A 20,055-nucleotide genomic window follows, 5' to 3' on the forward strand; every position below is an offset into this window, starting at 1 on the left:
CTTCAAATCCATACAGGTCAAAAAACTCGATTGTCCCTCTTCTCCACCTGGCTGGAGGCAGGGCCCCTCTAATGTCGATCATAATGTCTGCTATTGACAAATGGATTAGTGTGGTGTGCACGGGTTTCAGTTTCATCTTAGTCACTCACTTCTGAATACAAATCAGAAGTTCTTCTCGTAGAATCAAGAGCAAAGTCAACTTTTCTGCTCTGTTTGGGTAAATGATTACTAGAAACTGCAGCTGCTTTTTTCTGAAAGAACCCCGCTTTGTACTTGTTCTTCCTTCCAGCTCACATACCTGCTCTTCTAGGAGGTAGGTAGGTTTTCCATCCCATTTCCTCATGTCTTCTCCATGGTCACACAGGCAATACTACAGGTTACCCCATGGTGTATACAGGTTCTCTCGAGTAGAGAAACGACTGCTCCTAATAGCTGAGATTCTAGTCCATGTAGGTGGGGAGTAGGACATGTCCTCTTTAAATTGCTGCAATTCTTGAGATAATTTCTCCACAGCCGCCACAAGGGAGGAAGAGTTGTCATATTGTCAGAGTCAGCCAGCGAATTCATCCACTGTCGGTCCCTCCAGCTCTCCAGTTCATTACATGCCTTGGCATACGATGATGGTGTGCTGTGAACAAACTTCCACCACGTGGTCTGGGTGCATTGGACTTCATCTGGATCTGTGGGTAGCCGTGCATTATCTGCGTCATAGTAATGCATCTTCCACACATTTAGTTCCCTCAAGTATTGGATATCTCTCTGTCCATAGTGGTCCACTTACTTGGATGACATACGATATCGTCTTTGAAGGGATACCTCTCCCTGACACTTGACAGGAGTCACCTCCAGAGACTAAGAGTTTGTGTCCTTTTTCCAATTGTTTTGTCAATGTCCCCTTCCCTAGACAGGGATCACAGCTGCCTGGCCTCCCTACCCTCTAATTCCACACTACTGGCCCCCCTATCCTAGCATCGGAGCAGCCAGGTAATGAGGTGCTCACCTGGACGGTGGTTGAAATCCTTTCGCATGTTGAAGTGCTAAGGCTTTGACAACCGGTCCAAGCCAGAGTTGACCTATAGATGAATCCTGTATATTTTATAACTGATAACCATTGTGCTAATAGGTATTATACTAAGTTATAACAAACCACCTATTCTGATGTAAAAAGTGGATGTATTGAAGCCTGAACAACAGGCTTCAGCATTCATGGACTCCCAAACACTCAATAGCAGGTTGAGCTAAGTAGCTCCCTGAATAGCTTAAAGTTTGTTCTCTTCAAATCCAGGGCAGCACCTCTAATGACCTTTTTTCTCATTGCACCAAAAATTTTAAACTCAACCTTTTCTTCATCACTATGTCCAAGAGAGCCATCTACCATCATATTTCCCACAAGTCCTTCTCTGTTCACAAATAACAATTCTTAGGGGGCATCTTTCCTAGTTGGCTCACTGAGTACTTGTGACAGTAAATTATCTTCAACAGAGTTTAGGAATTTCCCAGACTTGTTTGTCACGGTAATATGGTATTCCCAGCTGATATCTGGGAATCTGAAATCTCCCATAAGGGTTACCAATCCAGAAATTTCGCCTAATTGCTTACAGAATAACTCATCAGTGATCGCATCCCGGCTGGTTGATCAGTAGTAGATACATGCTACAACATCTGCATGTTTTTCCATCCCCTAATCCTCACCCAGATGCTGTCAAGCATATTATCCCTAACTGTAAGGGCTGTACAGTCAAACCTTTCCCTTACATATAGTGGAACTCCTCCACCTTTCCTGCCAGGCCTATCCCTCTTGAACAGCCTATAGCCTTCCACCCCAGCGCTCCAGTTGTCTGATCTGACCTTGGTGAGAATACTTGCACAGATTACTCCTATCTCATCATGTCCTTCATCTACCATCCCAAGAGCATCATACCTGTTCTGTAAAGGTAACTGAGATTGTGAGGAGGGGTTCCTCTTACAGCTCCATGCAGTAACTTGCTTTCAAACCTCCTTATCCCTCATAATACTGCCATCATCCTGACACAAAACAAAACCTGGACCTATCTTAGTAGTAGCCATGCTGAGTTGGCTTGCGTGCACCAGAGACGGCAGAGCACAGCTCCATTGGTCTATCTCCTTCTCAGACTCTAAGATGCTCCTCAGTCTCCCCACCTCCTCCCAAATCCCAGCCATCAGGCAGAGCAGTTCATCTACCTGGGTACACCTCCCACAGGTGTGCTTGCTATCATCCTCCATCTTCGGGAGTAACCCCAGGCACACCCTGCAGCCTGAAACCTAGATGGTTGCATGCTCTGACAGGAGCTTTGTCTGTGTGTCTACATTGGTTTTACTGGGTGCTAGAAGCTCTGGAGAAGCAGAGAACATGACTTTTTACTGGTGGTCACCATGCTGCCACACACCTGCCTCCATTGCAATTAACTGGCCTAATTTATCTTGTTTAAATCACTTGCACTGCCGGGGACAGGCTGGGACCCTTGCTGGTTTATACAATCAGTGGGTCTGGGCTCAGCTGCTCAGGGAACAACCCCAGTTCAACTGCAGCCTCTTCATGTCCTCACTTATCTCTCATGTATCCCTCATTGATGCTTTCTGCTACTGCTGCTCCTCACACTGCTTCAGTGTCCATTGCAGTTTGGTGAAACATCTTGAGAGAATAACTTTAAAATATGTGTTTGAGTAGATTGAAGTCATAAAGAGGTATTAAAATGGCCAATATTAAGATTCTTTCATGGCTGGAAGTGCCTGTAATAGAAGACATTATATAACATTTCAAAGGTATTGATATTAATTCACAAAGGGTGTCATTTTGCCAAATTTATAGGCATTATTTACTGCTATGTGGCTAAGACCTTAAAATGAGTTTTGTTTTCCAGAACATGTGATAAATTCTTCTCACACAAGAATTGCTTCTCAGATCTCTTTTCCTGTACCATTTAAAAAAGAATAAAACCAAAGATAAGTGAAATTTTGGCTGTCAGACAGTGAAATGAGACCACCCACTATCAGAGAGGCAACATAATCCATAAGTGGTTTGTTTGACTGTGTTTTGTCTCAAATTATGAAGAGATGATTTTTGGTCTGAGTATCAGAAACGTACTTGCAGGATAAAAAAGCAGACAGCAAGAGGCATAATCCATAAATTTATTAGGTTATTAATAATTAGATTCTCCTATCTATAATAGTTATTTGTACACCTCTACTGCAGAGTTTTTAAATGCAGAAATAAAGAAATTTTTCTGTTAAAAAAATTGATGAATATTTATCTTTAGGCCAGGCAAATCCTTATGCTTTACTCATATGGCATTTGGAGAGCTTAAAGCATGCTTACCCTCTTTTTATCTGGCACTTTCTTTTGCCGTATTGTTTTGGTTTGAACTCAGCTGGTAGTCAAATTGCCACGTGGCCAGTTGTTCACTTCCCACCCGCTGCCCCCATGAAATAGGGGAGGAACAAAAGAAGAAATTCATAGGTTGAATAAAAAAAAATTAAGTAATAGTAACAAAAACAACAGTAACAATAGTAAGTCCAAAATGCTTAAAAATGCAACAGTGGCTTACAGAGTGTGGTGACAGGTACACAGCCCACCCCCCCCCGCAGCAGCAATCTGACCTCACCAGAAAATCCCCTCATGCCCACCCGGAAAACCAAAACAGGGTGTGACAGACCATGCGTCTGCCTATATACTGAGTGTGACGTCACATGATATGGAATATTCCAATGATCGATCCAGACCTGACTGTCTAGCTGTGCTCCCTTCCAGCCCAAGGAAAGTTAACTCTATCCTGGCTGAAACCAGGACAAGTATTTTCTTTGAAATAAATGAATTGAATTTATTCCATGATCTCAGGCCATGCAGGGGTATTTTTTTCACTTCCATGAGATAAAAGGAGTTATTGTTTCAACTCAGTAGTTAAACTGTCTTTCTGCTTTCAGCCACACCTCTGAAACACAGTCTGCAGAAGTCTGTGAGGATGGGTATTATAACAGCAATTTACGACATGTCTTTATTATCACTGGTGAGAAAACAGTATTGTTACTGCCTATGAAGCAAAGGAGACAGCTCATCACAGAATGCTGAATCATAGCTATGCAACAATTAACAGAAGGTAGAACTGAAATAGGACAGAATGACATACCTTCTTGTATAATGCAACCCAACAAGAAAAAAGTACAAGAAAATTAGTGCATCATGTGTTATTAGCTTGCACCTTTCGTTACACATCAATTTATGTATCTCTCTGGCATGTTCTTTTGTGTCATACTCTTTTTTGATAGATCATGCAGGAAAAGAGATTGATTAAATATGTAAACTTGAGCTGAAAAAAGAATGCAAACACAGGAATGGAATTATCGACCTTGTCTACCTGTTAATAGACTAACAACACGTTCTAATTGTTTTTTTAATTCAAAAAAGAGACTGGGGGCAATCTTTCAAGGCCCATAGGCACTACAGCTTGTGGCAAGATTTTTGCCACTTTGTTGTTGCTGGCCGTCAATCTCTTAGACTCTTTCTGCTCTGTTTTCCTCTCAGATTGATCAGAATTGCATTAGACAGAACAAATTACTGTGTACACAGTTTACAAATGTATCTGCAAAATAATCTCCAAAGGCATGTTAGTAATTTTTTTGTGCCAATATTTTCATTATTACAGACTGCTCTAATTTTTTGGGAAGTTTGAAACCGAACCTCGTAAAACACCACTATGTGGAAATGCAGCATGAAGCCAATGTATAATCACAAATTCAGTTTCCTTTTGGAAAATAGAAACTCCATACTATTTAAGCTGTACCTTACATAGTATTCAATTCCACTAATGTGCTAGGTTTTACAACTGAGCTGTTTAAGAAAAAAAAAAAAAAAAAAAAAAAAGATGCCAGCATAACGAATAAATCACAGTAATTAATATGGGGAAAATGTGATCTCACTTTTGCCTGTGTTATATCCATGAATCTTCAGATGTTCATGTAAAAATATAAAGACCAGAAAGGCTGCAGATATTGTGTACTGAGGGCTAACAAATTATATTTGTGGTGCCTTCCAAACTAAACTCATATCCTGACTGTTCACAGTTCAGATGGTTATAACTTAGTTATAGTGAATTAAGAACAGTTAATTCCCTTGTTCATCCTCCTTGTCCTGTCACCTAGCAACAGATATGATCTAATCCACAGTTTTCCTAGAGGAATAAAGGAATAGAAGTAGCTAGTATTTCTTTTGTTTACTGGAAAGTCCAACTACAATGTAGTTAGCCCTGATTACCCTTTTGCAGGAATAAAGTATCATCAGTTAACATGTGATGAACAAGATATTTTACAAAACTGATGGTGAAATGATCTTGATGAAAAGGTGGAAGAAACAGACAATCATGTTTTACCATAATTTTATTGCAACATGTTTTACATCCTGATTAGAACAATATAAATTGTATTCAATAAATAATGAATTTGGTTTTCAACTTGTGAAACACTTAACAACTAGCCTATTTCATGCTATTTGTTGATGAAATAAATAATAAAAATAAAAATGAAGAAATGTCAGTTGGTGAGTTTGTCTCAAATTTTCTGGTGGTAACAGCTGAACTTTTAAAATTTATCTTAAGAGTAATAAAATGAGGGGTTTGGTTTTATTGGCTTTGGGGTTTTGGTTTTGTTTTTTTTCTGTCTTCTAGTGACTACTTACCATTCAGTGTTAAATACATCTATTTCTGATTGAATATGAATACTTGACATCAAATAAATACACTTGAATGAAAATCAGTTACAAAGACTTATAAATTCACAATTGCTGTTCAGTTTATGTATAGTCAAATGAAAACAGTCTATACTTACTCAAATTTTTAAAAATTTCTTCTCAACACTGATCCTATATGTGATCCCCTATGAAAACATGTAAATGATAACCTAAGTTCCTGAGACAGTTCATATCTACCTCTCCCTGGGTTACTGGAATTTCATGGAGAAACGTGTATTGGGAAGTTTATTGATTTTTCATGCTCTATTTCTTAACAAATGTAGTTCTAGAGGAAGTATTATTTTGAATTAATTATTTTAACAAGTTTGTTTATAGGTATTAAAGTGCTTGACCTGATTTTACATATGGTAGAATGTCACTCAGATATTCTGGGGAAATGTTGCTGTTTAAAGTACTGTTGGTGTTATCACAAAAATAAAAAACATGTCACATAAATCAGAAAGGAAAGGAATCTTCTTTGACTATATTGATGAGCTATGAGATGCTGCTTTCTCTCATCTTTTCTTAGCAAAGTATCTTAATTTACTTAAAAGTATACTATTTGGAAGTACATGTCAAATTTGTTTTTTTAAATTAAAAATAAATAGTAAATAATAATTGTTTACCATTGTCCCTGGTTCACATATCAAACCTGCTGACCATATCAGTGTAAGAAGAGAAGGTTGTTGAGAAGAGAAGGAGAAAGAGCAAGAAAAGCATGCAGAATGGAAGTCTTTGGAATGAGGCTTGAATTCAGGAAACTAAGGCAGAAGAATAATACATATAGTTTTATACATCCTACTTTTCATCCATCCACAGATCACAACATTACATAAGAACAGCAGTCATATTGTTGTAAAGCAAAGGAAATGGAAGTGTGTATAGGAGGTACGACAGAAGGCTCCTTTTAAAGAAGGGGTTAATGTTTCTGTACAACTGGCAAGTGTATGTCATATGATATTTATGGAAAACGGGCCATGCCAGAAAAGCTTTGGAAAAAAACAAATACTGGGGCGGGGGGGGGGGGGGGGGGCGGGAAGTGTTGATTTACATGTGCTGAATCAATCTATGGAAGGTATCATTGAAGTATCTCTTGCATACATTATTTTTTATCAGCTGAAGTCCCTCACCAAATGTTTTATTTCATTACATTCCACAGACTTCTCTTTCAGCCAGTGAAGACTTGATGAAATTTTATTGCATCATGGAAGATATAATCCATCTGGGAAACCTGGACCAAAGAAGAGGTTGAGCATATACAAAGCATTTGCAGACTAAATCCCATGACTCAGGCTTGAGGACGTCTATTGAAAATTATTCTGTATCCTCATGTTTGCAGAGCTGTTTTTAATAGGCAAAATTATTAGTTTTTTTCCACAGGAAGCATGTTCACACAAACAAGAATTACTCTGCTGAAAACCAGTTTTCTGTCAAAACACTTTTAACTGAAAACTTTGAGCCATGTGTTTTACATCATCACAGTGAGCAGAATTTAGAGGTAGGTTGGTACAGCATACAGGCAATTCCAAGTAAATTTGCCTCTACTAGCTGGTACAGACCACCAAACAAACCTGAAGAGTATAATCTTCAGTTGAATTCAGTCAAACTATTCTAAGTAATTCCATACTTTGAATAAGTGGACTCCAGTATACCCACAGTGAACTATCTTTTTTTAGTTTCTATCAGTGCTAGAAAAAAAATCAGGTATCTGTTATTCATCTGGCCACTTGACAGTATTAATGGAAGAAGGGAAATAGGGGTTATGCTATGTACAGTGGACACATCTGTTCTGATAAGTAAATTACAGCCTACACAGTAAGCAAGCTGATTTGAACAAGGCATACCATCTGTGTTTCTTACAACTTGCTTCCTTATTATTTCAATGAACTACAGTGTACTGCTGCTTGTATTCTGTATATGTCTAATAATAAAATAATAAAAAATAATAATAAAAGGGGATTTTTCTCTTTATGGAGTATCTCGTTTGCCTATATAGTCAATGTGGTAATGTTCAGTGAAAGCGATATCAATTATATCTCTTTGCATAATTCAGGGAAAGATGTATATGATTCACCTTGAAGAATCTGAAGAAAAAAAAAAAAAGGTATTGAAATAAAATGCTTGTTAATTAAATAGACTAAAGATACTTTTCTACACCAAACATTAAATCTTCTATTTCTAAGCATGGAACTATAGGCCTAAAAGAACTTTCAGATCTTTTTGAAAGCAAGATAAGTATACTTGAATAAATATTTCTAAATACTTGAATAATTTCCAGTGAGACCAGTTCACAAACTCCCTGTCTAGCTTGTTTTGTTGTCTATTTGTCAAAAAGATTTATCTAATATTTAATGAAAATCTTTGCTGTCAAATAAATTTGCTGTTATGACAAATGTCTCTCCTGACCATATTCGTATGCTAACAAGACAAAACCTTCCTGATATCAAAAAAGAAAGTAATGCCCATGCAGATGATTATCCCCAAAAAAGTTGCACTGCAAATCCTGACTAAAGAGGACTGCTAAGACAAACACTGTAAAACCCAGAAGTTGGGTATCATAGCAGTGAAAGTGGGACAGTGGGATAAGAGTGGTAAATAGGAAGCATCTGGGAGATGAAAGAAAGTGAAAAAGGATACATAAAGCAACACACATCATATAATTAGGCATCCCTGTTGAGCAGTCATGCACCTGATTAACACATTTTGAAAGACCATGAGCTCTTTTTTTCAACTGTACTTGCATATGATTTTCCTCTGGGGAACCAGGAGCATGGGATGTCTTCCCTGGCACTGGTGAAAGAAGCACTTTTCATACCATCAACATAACATAACTGGAGCTAAAACTCCATTTCTTTCCTGTCTCCTGTAACATTTATTATAACTTCAAGTACCTTTAGTGGAGAGAAAGTGCAATTAATAATTACATTCTTTATGTAAAAACTTTCTCTAAAGTAGAAATCGTCTATATTAGAGGAAATTCAGGTACCCTTTACAGTTTTTCTTCTTTTCTGAAGAAAGGTTTTTTTCTTAGTTCAATGTTTCCTCACAGTTTATTTATAATCCTCTTATTATTCATGTCTCATTTCTTTGGACTTTTTCTAGTGTCACTAAACTATGGTGTCCAAATACTGTACTGTAACTTCAGGCCTGCCAATCCTGAATAAGGTAAAGGAATGAAGAAAAACAAAACCAAAACCAAAACAAAACCAAACCAAAACAAACAAACAAAAAAAAATTGTCAAGGTTATGCTTGTATTCCTTTAAATTGTTTAAATAAAGATGCAATGTTCTGTAACTATTATGTCCTTGGTAGTCATTGTCAGGGGAGCTAATAAAACTGGCCAGCAGGAAGAGCTCAGCCTCTTTGAGCTGTTGGCTGCTAGGCTCTTCCCATCCTGTTTTCCTCTCTGTTATTTGGCCTGCTCTGACAATAATCACATTTTAAATCATGCATCTGTTAATAAAACTTTATTCTTCAACATGAAAGCCTTCAGTCTGTGGTCTACTATGACTCCTACTCCCAGGTATTTAAACACACTATTTTTAGTACTTTTAAACACACTATATTTAGAGCTTTTGCTACCCAGCTATTCTATATTTCGATTTGTGAATTTGATTTCTCTTTTGAGATGTGTTGTGCACTTGTCTTTTTTACATTGACTTCTTCACTTTTGATCTCAGTTCCCTTCCTGAGTGTATAATAAAGCACATACTGATGGAGTCCTATGCAATGTCTTTCTTTTGCACTCAGCCTTTGAAAATTAGTCATTGACTACATTTTGAATGAATTCCATAATTTCAGCTAGATCTTTCCCTTATCTGTATAGAAAAAATTGTGTTGGATGTCTTGCTAATTCAAAGCATATCAGATCTACACTAAGTACCATTTATCACAAGGCAGCTGCTGTTCCTATGTTCCCACTTACATTTTATGGCACGTTACTTTGCCAGAGAAATAGATTAATACATGTACAAGCACAAGCTCAGGGACAGAAGACCTGCACAGTACCAGAACTTGTACAACAAATAAATATCAGGTTGTGGAAGAAGAGTTAATAGTGAGCTTTCAAGGACCACATCTAAAGTGTGTCCTGTGGTGACGGTGAAGATCAGAAAATTAACACAGGAATGTTCTCTTCTGATTAGGACTGGAATAATCTATTATGGGGTTTGAAATGATTAGAAATGTTAGTATTCACATTAATGAAATAAATACATCCCTAAATTTTAGTTGTAGGTGGCTTTTCTGCATGTTTGATGGGCTGGTTATTCACAGATGTACTAGGAGAAAACCTCAATGAACTGTTCCTTTCCCTATCATATTTGTCAAGAAGGCTGCATGCAGAACTGGAAAACTGATGAGCCAGTGACCATCTGTCTGCTGTTGACTTGAACACTTGGGAAATTTATTTATGATTGATTTTTTTCTCTTTTCCATTTCCAGGACTTAACTCAGTCTGGTGTTGTGACCTTTCCAGAACTCTCCCTTTGCCTATAATTAGCACTGTCATGCTCCATTTGCCTCTGTTCACCAGACTTTCTTTTTCAGTGCTTCATCGGCTGATCAGTGCTGAATGACTTTTTACAAATTGGGATATTGTGTGCAGAGATTCAGCATCCTTGAAAGACAAAACAATGATGAGAGAGGAGTACTGTTTGAAGAAGGCTGTAGAATGAAGGTGTATGCTACAAGCTCCTTCAAAAAGGAAGCCAAGAAGACGCTAAGAAGAATGTTGGCTAAAAAAGTTGGTAAATCAATTGAGAAAAGGACCTGCAAGATATTCAGTGCTGCTAAAGACAAAATGTTGTTCAAAAATATATTTAAGATTTAGGCTAGGTATTTATTGAGAATATCTGTATCAAATAAGTATTTTAAGTTGGCTAGTTTTTTCTCACACCATTTAGTAAGGGCTGAAAATAAAATAACAAAAAATGATACACTTTTTCTTCACTTCTGATTGTTCTAGAGTGTTTGGAATATCTGGTAAAACATGAAAGTGCCTCCTTACATGAAACAGTGCCTCCTTACCTATATGCAAATACAGCTTTCCACTTCAGTTTTGCTACTGCAGCTGCCAGACTTTCAGGGCATTGAGATGTACATATGGGTGAGAGACATCAGAGGAAGCATATGACAGAGCTGTAATAGGCCATCAACAAAACAATAGCACCAAGGATTCACAAAATAATATCTAGGGTTGCTTCAATTTGACAGTGGCTCTTCTAATCCCAGCACATCTGCCTCTAAATCAAACTTTTAGAAAATCCCATAAAATTGCCTGATGTTATAATCATTCTGAAATTTATCTTAGCTGTCCTATTCTCATACTGAAATGAAGGACAGGGAGATGGTATAAAATTAACAATAAGTGAAAATACATTAAAAATTAAAAAATTTCCAGCACAAAGTAAAACAATTTCCCATCATCCCAGGTTTTCTCTTAGCATTAACTATGTCACTTTCTTGGATCTAAGGTACTTATAACTAATGCAAAGAATATGTTCTAATTTTCAGTTGCATTTACAGGTATTGATTTTACAGAATTTTACATAGTCTGACAGACTTCACTTCTTCCACACTGCATCTCTTAGACATAAATCATTTCATTTTAAAGCCATTAAAAAAGAGTCAAAAAAAAGGTCCATTTTTATGAAGTAGATGAACTGAGTTTCATGAAAAGTAATGGAGTGAGAGGATCTTCAGCTTTGCTAGTTGGGTTAAGTCAATTCAGTCTTCCTTTTAAGCCAGGGTAATTATTATTAGAAATGTTTTAGAATGGTGTAATTTTGCTAGTGCAAAGTAGAGAAGTTAAAGAGGATGACGTTAGCATTGAGACTGAAGAATGTTTACCACAATTTAGAAATTAGAATTATAAATCATCTATGAAAGACAGTCCTTTAATCTAGAGAAAAAGTAGTCTGTTCACTTTAAAATGTGAATTAAAAGCTAACTAAATCTGGTGCAAAACTTGTAAAAGCAGCTCCTCCTGATGTCAGTAGGCTTTACTTCAGATTTCATTATCTTACAGAGATATAGTTTCAGTTGTTCTATATTGTGTATTAAATGTTTTCATCACAATATCCCACCTGCGGATAGCATTCATCCACTAAACCTGGACAGCATCTTGAAACTGGATTAAAAGAGTAACAAACAGGCCAGCATTATAGTGTACTGGGTCAATCCTTGAGAAAGTCTTATAAGAACTGTTTTATTTAAATAGTAACTTGATTCCATATGGCTTCATTTTTATGGAGCCCAAATTCACATGCATAATTTTCTGGGAAAAATAAAGCTATTGAAATGTAAGACACTGGTTCTAGTGAAATGACAGAAGCTAGAAAATGAGCAGTGGATTGAACATGTTTTACTAAGTTCAATGACTGCTGTTACATAGGAATGTGTTTCATATGCCATAGATCACAGCCACTTTGTCACAGACAGAATCTATACTTTTAAAGGCTTTAAATGGATCTCCACCTGCACATATGATGACAGTTTTTCATTTGTACAGGTGTGTTAAATACCAAGTCAGAACAAAGAAAGAAAGAAACAAGGAAGCAAAAAATAAAAACAACCCCAGCCCTTTGAAAAGAAGAACAATAATTATGTAACTTTGCTTTTCAATTTGAGTTGTTTTAAAATAGAAATATATTATCTCCAGTTGGAGATAATTATTTTGTTTCCCTGAGCCAGCTAAAGCTTTTAAACTGAGAAGTGGAACAATTAGGAGAGTCCAGAGCAATACTTGAAGCTAAGAGACTAAGTAACTACAAAATAATTTTTAACTGTGGTCTCCCTCCTTTCAGTGATGTGAAATTTGAGAGTTAACTTCTCAAGCATGACTTTGAAGACCTGGATTCACTTCATTTCAGTTGAGATATTTTGAAGTTTTATCCATGAGACTGTTCTAGCATGAGACTAAAAGCAACTTAAGATGAGAGTGTCTTTGCTGAAGATTAACAACTATGAAAAAAGGGAATTTATCATTTGGGCCAAAAGGGAAAAAATGTAAGCTAGGTTTGTGTCCCTGTACCATGATTTGTTCTTCGTTTCTTTAAACTAAAGAACATCTTAATAGCTTCTGAAATGAGAAACAATATCACAAAATACAAGTTCCTCTGCTTCTAGCATTACTGGTTTTTATTATCTTACTATATTTTGTCAGTACAGTGTCTTATTCTGATTCTAGTTAAGTTGTGTTAAGGATGTCACATTACAGCCACATATAACAATCTAAACCACACGTGAAATTACTTTTAAGTCATGTATGTACAAGAGTTCTGCATACACAAAATATAGAGATATTTTGGAGCTCCAATGCTTAACATACTGAGACAGTACTATTATTTCCAAGTAATAGTCTTCTCTTCATTTTGTATTTCTGCAGAAATAGCCTAACAGTATGCACCCTGCAGTAGTTCTTTTAACACACTTTCATTTCTATTGACTGAGACCCATATATAGAAGTTGATAGACAGAATTTCCCATAATCTGGGTGGAGATATTAAAAATGTATGTCATCCATCATCTTGTTGAAGCAAAGCCTGATCAGGTTTGAATCTTGAATGAAGAATGACTGTGTTAATTCAGTTATGCTATTTAAAAAAAATGTCCCTGAAAGGAAATGTTATTTTTAATTTATTTTAAAAGAATGCACATTTGTGCCTAGTCACTACCATAAATGAATTTTCTACATAATATAAACCATCACTGTATTTTTAAAATTTCTTTCCCCTCACGCCCCAGTGGATGCAATAACCTTACTTGGCTATTACATCTCTTTAAATGACACTATAACAAGTGGACTATAAAATATTTAATTTTAAGCAATATAATTTTTTTAAATACTGCTGTTCAGTAATTTACATTTTTAATATATTTTTCAAAACGTCAGAATTTGTAAATCTTTCAGGAAACTTCAGTGAACTCACTTTCAATATTTGTAACTCAGTCCTGTGACTAATCTGATAGTTTTATTAATACATGTAATGGGAGTCATAAAGAAAAAAATATTAAAGCCTTATTTCTTTAGTCTAAATAATCCCTAGGGACACAATAGAATTATAACTGTCTGAAGTCTTGCATTTTAACACTGAAAAGAGTAGAAAAATACTATTTAGTATTAATCTTTTTTATGGGGAAGGGGAACAGACTGACTTTTTGCTTGTGCTATTTACTGTGAGTCTTTTTTCTGTGGTGGCTGGGCCTAGAATTGAGATGACAATCAACATGTGCAATATCTTAAGAACGCTGAACCTTGAAACCTGAACAAATTTTAAACAGCAGTCATGTTGTCCAACAGGTGCGGAAGAATTCTGGGTTGTTTGGGGTTTTTTTTCTGAGAGGAGATGTGTAATCCCAAAGTTTGCAAGCTTCTGCACAAAATAATGTCTTTTCCAACAAATATGTTTTATTAAGATGCTGAATTTTAAAACCAAAAATGCTCATGCTTTGATTGGTGTATTCTTGTTGGACTGTGCTTCCCTTCCCCCTTCCCTTCCTGATAGTTTGTGGGAGAGGGAAAATAAAATTCCACATTTTTTTTATGAAATCAGAAAACTGTGTTTACTTATAGTAGTAACAGATCATGTATAGACTCAGTCATGGCTTCTTATTTCAAGAGTCAAACTATCAATGATGCTAATATGTTCAACTAGTTAAAACCGGACTCCTCGCCTCCAAACTGTTTTTAAACATCAGTGTCCAAATAACTTTTCATTGTGTAATTCTCAGAGATGACCACCAATCTTTAGCATACATTTTTGTACTTTTACTTTTCTGTTTAAGGTTACTGGCTAAGGTTTCCAGTTTAAGGTTGTAATTAGTATTAGAATTACGTTTATGCATTGTTAGGAATTGTAGGAGTCTTAAATGTTAATATGAAGAATACTTGGAAGGAAATACTTAACATTATTAATATTATAACTTTTATGACACTTTGTAGAACTCAGGTAGGCATTCCTTCACACATATAGATTTGTTATGTGGTCAGAAGTGGTTTTGTGTTTCAGTTTCATATTTAATAGAATACTCAATTTCAAGAGGAATTAATCAAATTACTTCTGGAACTGATATGTCTCTTCCTCTCTTTAGTATTCTAACACATATGCTACATCCTTCAGGCCTTCATTGGAATATATAATTTTCTTGTATCTCATTTTTGCATGCTTCTACTTTGATGTTTCCTTGCTATAAAATGACTTCTTCCTTCTGATCATCAGTTACAGTGTTCTGAGAGGGCTAAACTGAAATCTTAAGTCCAAGGTATGAAATTCTTCTTTGCTTGTCTTGCTTAAGACAAATTGGTTAGGCAATTTTTATGTTCTTTGTTGCAGTCAGAGGATTCTGAAATTCCATTGTAGAATTAGCTTCCAAGAAAATTAAATCTTTTATCTAGATGTTATTTTTATGTTTATGTCTTAAACTTTTCTAGCTCGAGTGATTTAAACTTTGAATTACATTGAATCAAGTCAGGTCCACACTGTCAATCCATAATGGCATTGGATTTAAAGTTATATATTTTTTGATAGTATGCTATAATTGTTCAGCATGTTCTTCTATGATACTCAGTATATTCTCTTAACTTATAAATCTGAGTTATGTTTACTGTCTTTTCATTTAACCTCATCTCTACATATGAATTTAATTATGAAATCTGAAGGTGAAAGAAGGATATTTGGTCTGTTCTTGTGATAATAAAGTCCCTTTCTATTCTTCTCAGCTTCAGACTGAGTAACACAGTACTTCCAATTCTTAAATTTCCCTTTTCTTTTAGCCTATTATCTGATGTCCTCAGACTTCCACGTTTAACAACCTTTCTTTTAGTCTCCTTATTTTGGTTCTCCACACTCTGGCAAATAATTTATAATTTGAGTACATGATAGGTGTTGCCACAGGGAATCTTCCTTTCTTTTATTCTTTTTGAATAGATACAAATGTTTTAGGACTCTTTATAGAACTGTCCCTGATAGATCTGTGTGATTATGGCAATTAATATTTTATTCATCACCTGCTGGTCAGTTAAGAATACACATATTCTTACCTTGAAGACTATTTCTTCTGAGAAGGTGGAGAAAATATGGTATTTTTTTAAAAGTTGAGATTGCATTTCTGGATATGTATAATTTCTGTTATCTAAGTAATTATTGTTATTTATTTCCGAACTCTAGAAAGTGGGTAATTTAAAAGTCTTCTCTATGAAAAGTCAACAGTTTGAAACTGGATTTAGTCAATAGTCTTTTCACAGCCCATCCATTTCTTGTTCTGGTTTTTTCCACATTAAATATTAATCTACCACAGTATTTTTGGGAAAAAGAATAGAATAGAATAGAATAGAATAGAATAGAATAGAATAGAATAGAATAGAATAGAATAGAATAGAATAGAATAGAATAGAATAGAATAGAATAGAATAGAATAGAATAGAATAGAATAGAATAGAATAGAATAGAATAGAAGAATAGAGCAGTTCAATTAAAAGAGATCTACAACAACCCTCTAGCCAACTGCCTGACCACTTCAGGGCTGAACAAAAGTTAAATCATATCATTAAGGGCATTCTCCAAATGTCTCTTATACACTGACAGGCTTGGGGCATCGACCACCCCTCTAGGAAGCCTGTTACAGTGTTTGGCCACCCTGTCCATAAAGAAATGTTTCCTAATGTCAAGTCTGAACCTCCTCTGATGCAGTTTTGAACCATTCCCACACATACTATCATTGGATACCAGGGAGAAGAGATCACTGCCTCTAGTGGACTTTCATATACACATGATGATGACTTCTTTCTGTATATTTTGTGTTTTCCAGTAGTACACATTTAGCCATAATGCACTGCCATCATTGTTTCCTTTTTCTCATATACATGTGGGGTTTTTTGATGGGTCTTTTGGAGATGACTGGTAGGTGTAAGAAGATGAAACATGGATAAGTAGTAATTTACAAAATGATTAATAAAAGTGACAAAACTGTACCAGGTAGGGAAATAATTATTTGAATCTGTTTTGGAATTGTAGTTGATTGCTCTAGCAATCTTTTCCTTCTTTTGCTACTGAATATTTGTGATCATTTACAAAATGATGTATCACAATAGCTGGCACATTTATCTATTTCCTAGGAAGAGTTTGTTCCATTGACTTCAGACTGTTTTTCCTGGCTTCAGCATTCAAGGATAAATTGCACTAAGGTACACAGTAACTGTAGGAAGAACCTAGAAAACCATGTTGCTAAAAAAAAAAAAAAAAACCCCAACCATTTTTCTTTTCAAAGTAGATGATATTATTTATGCATATAATACATATATATTATATTGCATATAATACATATAATACAAATAAATTAGTATAGTATTCTGTATTTTGTCTTCTGTAGACACTTATAGATCAACTTAAGACTGTTAAAATCTACATGCTGTCAGTTTTTCAGATGTTCTGGCAGTTGCAAAAACCTTAACTTTCAGTGGAGAAGAGTGAAAATGGTTATTTCTGTGATTAAATAGATTTTTTAACTAGGAATAAACGTGTATTTTTTATGCTACTTAATTTTAAATAAAATATGAGTATCAAAATGTTTTGATACTCAGCAATCTTTTTCTGGGTTCTTACAGAGTTTCATCTTTTTATTTCTTGGGAAACAACAGCAAAAAAGGAGAAAATCATGATTATTTCTTTATGTGTGGTATTACAAGAGGACAGCCACACATAGCCATCTAGGCATCTTAAAAATGAGAGAAAAACGAAGCAATAGCCACTAAACGAAATCACAATTTTTCAAAAAAGAATGGAGGATGTAAAGGTCCATAGAGTTAAGGCTGACTCAGAAATTCATTGTTTGGATCTTATTTAAATACCACTGGTAGTCAAAAATGTGGCCCTATTGCAAAGGTGCAGAGTAAATGGATAATGTGATTGTCCATTGTGTTGAAATAATTAGTCAAAATAGCAGACCTCCACCTTTGTTAAAAAAACCCAAAACAACCCCTTAAATAGGAACACATGAATGAGATTCAAAAACTCATTTTGGGTTTAATAATGCTTAAAAGAAACAAAATTTTTCTGTTCAGATCTAAATTGATCATGTATTTATTATGTCCATATTTTATTAACGTTCATTAAGGTGTGGTCCTTTATATATATGTAACTGTATACAGCATTACAAGAACAAAAGTATCTGTCATCTCAGAACACAAAGAGATTTTATTCCATTTGTTCAAAGGCTATATGGTCACTGTGATAAAGCCCCTAAATGGTACAGAAAGATAATAATGAATTATCTTCTTGTTAAAGGCAGCTTCCAGTGGTTTTCAGAATTAATGGTAATTGATTATTTTTTAGAAGCTGAGCGCACTTGTGGATGTGAATAGATTTCAACAAACTTGAAGTAACCCTCAAAAGTGTTTTCAACTGTGCTTTTTCATTTTGAAATCAAGTTGGAAAATTCCACTTCTATTCAATATATTTCCATATTTCTTTCACTGGATGAGTTTATGTTTTTCCTACTGGTTCACCATACAGATTTAAAGATAAACCAGTAATGTGATGGGTTTTTTGTAAATAGTAAAATTTAGTAATATTTTTGGGTTTTGATGCTGAGCAGGTCTCCAGCCATGAAGTAAAATAAAACAGACTTAATAGGATAAGGAAATATTTATGACATATTTCTGTAGCAAATCAGTAAGGTATACTCTTTCTAACTCTTAAACATGGGGTTTAAGTGAAGAAGCTTCAACTTTTTGCAGAATTTAAAGTTAGGTGTAGTGGTAGATAAAATCATACTTAGAAAAACAACCTTGGGACACATTATAATATTCATATTTGTGAGGTGTAGAGAAAAAAATGAATAAAAGTTTCTCTGCTTTTAATTAGTTCAGCACTATAAAAACTAATGTATTTAAAACAATGCGGCATAGTGGTATTCTCCTAAAGTCACTAACCCATTTAAGCTATAGTGATAGCAGGGATGTGCATGAGAAAGGTCACTTTTTCCACCTCTTGTGAACATTATTTAATTAGACAAAAGTGAGAGAGGAAGAAAGAATAGGCAGTGCTTTCACATTGTGTTTCATTCAACTATAGCTGCCATCAGCTGCAACTCTTGAAATATTCCCTGCCAAATGGAATCAGGCAGGCTTCTGAATTCTCAATAATTTCTAACTCAATGATGAGAGCAGTGCCTCTACCAACTGCCAGCTATGCAAATGCAGAATTAGTTTGGACTATTATTGCAGGTGAGTGGAGACATTAGACTTAGTGAAACAGACAAAATACAATCACAAAGGAAATACGTCTCAAAAGATCATCTCAGAAAGAAAGCAAATCCATGCAGAAGGTACTAGAGAATTACTCTTGAATTCACCAGTGTCCACTATGTGTCCATCAGCTCAGAGTTTACTGGAAATTTTTAGGGCAGGCAGAGCAACCTACATCCATGAAATGAGAGGGCACTGACATCATTCCTCTGTCTTTTATGGAGGATACTTGGGGATCTGAGAGGATGCAGCAAATTCCATCTGGAAGGCAAAAAGTTGTGTGGAAAGACAGATATATTTGGGGACAGAAACACGTTCTCTGACATGCAGTATCACATCACCTCTGCAGAGCAACCAGAGAAGTGCTCTGTGATACTGTACCGGGTCTGGCTGAGCCAGAATTGGTTTTCCCCTGTAGCAGCCCTCATGGTGCTGTGTTTTATGTTGGGAGCTGGCAGGGTGTTGATAGCACACTGGTGTTGTGGCTACTGCTGAGTAGTGCTTACACAGCACCAAGGCTCTTTCTGACATTTCCCCCCACAGTGGGACGGGGTGGGCAAGATCTTGGGAGGGGACACAACCAGGACAGCTGACCTGAACTGACCAAAGGGATATTCCATACCATATGACGTCTGCTCAGTATAAAGCTGGGAGAAAGGAGGAAGGCGGGGGGGGGTCACCCTTGGTCCTCCGAGGCAACCACTACGCGTATTGGAGCCCTGCTTCCTGAGAAGGCCCGACATCGCCTGTTAATGGGAAGTAGAGAATAAATCTGTTTTCTTTTTGCTTCCACGTGCAGACCTTTGCTTCGCTTTGCTTATATTAAAACTGCTGTTGTTTTACCCACAAGGGTTGTTTTGTTTTCCTATCTTATTTTCTTTCCCTTCTTTGCCCTACTGAGAAAAAAAGGGGAAAGGGGGGAAGTGATAGAGCAACTTGGTGGGTATCTGGCATTTAGCCAAGGTCAAACCACCACAGTCTATTTTGGCGCCCAACGCGGGGCGGGACAACGGCAGTTTTATATTAATTGTGCTATAGCTATAGCAGTTAGTAAGCGACAAGCTCTTG

The sequence above is a fragment of the Strix aluco genome, chromosome Z (assembly GCF_031877795.1).
Source record: "Strix aluco isolate bStrAlu1 chromosome Z, bStrAlu1.hap1, whole genome shotgun sequence".
NCBI lineage: Eukaryota > Metazoa > Chordata > Aves > Strigiformes > Strigidae > Strix > Strix aluco.